General features: G+C 35.7%; 1 pseudogene; it reads right to left on the bottom strand.

Annotated features, from left to right (window-relative positions):
* Positions 1 to 310: 310 nt before the first annotated feature.
* LOC149197926 (putative cytosolic oligopeptidase A pseudogene) lies at positions 311 to 1135 on the bottom strand (annotated as a pseudogene).
* Between the last annotated feature and the right edge of the window lie 1727 nt (positions 1136 to 2862).

Genomic DNA, 2862 nt, shown 5'->3' with positions numbered 1-2862 from the left:
GACAGAATTGCGAAGAGAGCATGAGCAATTGTTGAAAGCCTTCGAATAGAGTTAAGTCGTAGCTGAATGTCCTCATTCTTTAATTCATCAATCAGAATGGAAATTGGATATAGTGGCTCATCAAGCATCGCCATTGTGTTGCCCAGAAACTGCTGGTGAGTCTGTTGGTTGCAAAATCAGAGGAATCGCCGAGGCAAGTGATGGATCAGTCGAATAACTGCAGAGATTTCGTGTTCCATGACTGGAGCTAGAAGTGACGTAGAATTCAAAATTGTCATGCGATACAAGTAGTGAGGATTATTTATCTTCTCTAGGACCTGTGGAACAATATGTTGTATTGCCCATTCTGGACCAAATTCTTCAACAGTTTATCTCTCTCTAATTGAAGTCTCAAAATATGATCAATAATTGGAGTGTTATCTAAACTTCCAGTAGAGGCACGAGTAACATAAGCATGATAGAACTCCTCATGAAGATTGTGATTATCTGCATGTTGTTGAACTAGTTGGTAGCTTGGAGTATCTAATGTAATAATCCATGGTACATTCTTGGTAGTTGCACCTTCATAACCCTTAGATGCTGCTGTTTGAGTAGCAAGACCAAGAGAAGTTGGTGGCAATCCCTGAATATATTTCTTGTTAGTTATTAGCTTCTCAAAGCTTTTTGTTGCATCCAAAACGTTCTCAATAAATTTTAATGAAACATTTTCTAATTCCTGTTGGATTTCATTGAAGCACACTTTAGCATCCCCTTCCAAAGCAACACCATTAAGTGTGGCTTCCTTAATCTGAACTTCAACTATACGTTTTTGGGCTTCTATCAGCGTTTCCCAAATAGGATCTTCCTGAATAGCTTTGAATGCATTGAAGATAGGTTTGATTTGTCCTAGTCTAAGTTGAAATGTCACTTTTTTAGGCTGCACTTCCTCAATAGTTGAACGAAGATCTTCAAAATCTTTGACAATTTTAAGATGGTTTACAACTCTCCATACAACGGATAGACAATCCATGATTTTCTCTAAAGGCTCAACTAGCCCTAACCAAGTTGGTTGTACTGTTCTTTCCAGTTTAGCTAAATCATTTTCCAGTTGTTGAAAGAGAGCCCTAATGCTAGGGTAGATGTTCTCCAGCTCCATTGCATCGAAACAGGGAAAGGGTCTTAATTGTAGCAGTGGGTTTTACTCGAATATCTCCACTCCAACCATTCTTTGTACCTCATTGAGACTCAGACTCACGCAATGAAAATTTGAAGAAAATATTGTTTTGAATCTGATACCTGCTGAAGGTCTAGTGGCACTAAGAATAGTGGTGGAAGAATTCACATAATTAAGAGAAGAAAGAAAGAAATTAATTATTTTTAAAGAGTAAATTTTTATGATGAGATAAGTGTGCATTTTTTTAGTGTGGAGTGACAAGTGGGAATTTGATAAAGTAAGGGCTTATTTCCTTGTAATGGAGTGATAACGTGTATTTGTTACAGAAGTCATTTTAATATTTTGTTGAAGAAAGTGTGTGAGTCAGTTTTGAAGACATTTTGCTTCCAAAGTTTGCAAGTGTGATATTCTCATTGAGAAGTTTCCATGACAAAGTTGTGACATTGAAGAATGATGTACTCCAGTAATTAATAAAATCATAATTTTTGTGGTGCTTATGTCCTAGATCCACTGTAAATTGAATAAGGGGATCTTAGGTACATCATCTGTAATGAATGTGTGTGCATGACTTGTGTTCAAATTATCAAAATTCCCTCTTTGTATTATGCTTAAACAAATACATGCACATAAGAAAGCTTAAGTATAAGAATGCTTAATCAAGCTCCTATAATCAAGCTTAAGTATAAGAACGCTTAATCAAGCTCCTGTAATCAAGCTTAAGTATAAGAATGCTTAATCAAGCTCCTGTAATCAAGCTTAAGTACACAAGCACAAAGCGTCACATCATCAACTTGATAATAAAATCTTTGAAGAAATCACATTTCACATTATGTAATCAAAGCAATCAAGTTAAGGACGCTACAAAATCAGGCATTTCAAGCCAAGACGATATCAACAACATCAACACTTTTTGTATCACTTGTAGATAAACATTTTTTAATTGAATTGTATGGGTGCATTCTCAGTTGTAACCGACACCCTACTTTGAATTTTTAATGTGAATACATTAATTCAAGTAAGTCTTCAACTGCATCATCAAGATTTAACTTGTCATTTGTCTCTTGGGTTCATTTTAGACAGTGTTCAACACCCTTCATTTTTTAAAATCAACACATTCAGCAGTACATTAAAGAAATCACAAAGTGTCAGTAATCAATCAAGCAAGTTCAAGCAAGCCATCTAGCAAGCAATCATCATCAAACGAGTGTGAATTCTAGTAGTCTATTCTTCAAGTGATCATCAAATCAAGCTAGTGTTTAACACAATAAGCAATAAATCAAGGGAGCGTGTCAAATCTATTCACCCCCATATCTTCCAGATGCAGTCCAAAAAGTCTATTTTGACATTAGAAACTTTCCACACAAAAGTTGGTTCATGGCCAAGAATTGCAGGGGAGATTAAGGAAGGTAAACACATCTATTTTTTGTACCCTAGCCAATACTGGGAGAAATGATTGTGGATTCCATAAAATGCTTGAATGAGGAGGAGCTATAACCAGTCATCAAAAAAATGAAGAAACAAATTATCTTCTTAAAGGAAACCACTGCCAACATTGGGATCTCAATAGGTTTGGTTTCCACTTTTGTTGAGTTTCAAGGTTTAAGACATCAAGATCCTCTGATTAATTCCCCTCAACTTTCTAAAATGTCGGTAATAGGGCCCCATTCATAGTTTAATTCTACCATCCCAAAAATATGTAAATCAAAAGC

Source organism: Pinus tabuliformis, chromosome 2_2 (genome assembly GCF_031772625.1).
Source record: "Pinus tabuliformis cultivar Carrire ecotype Pingquan chromosome 2_2, CPIR1, whole genome shotgun sequence".
NCBI lineage: Eukaryota > Viridiplantae > Streptophyta > Pinopsida > Pinales > Pinaceae > Pinus > Pinus tabuliformis.
This window is presented reverse-complemented; position numbering and strand designations above follow the sequence as displayed.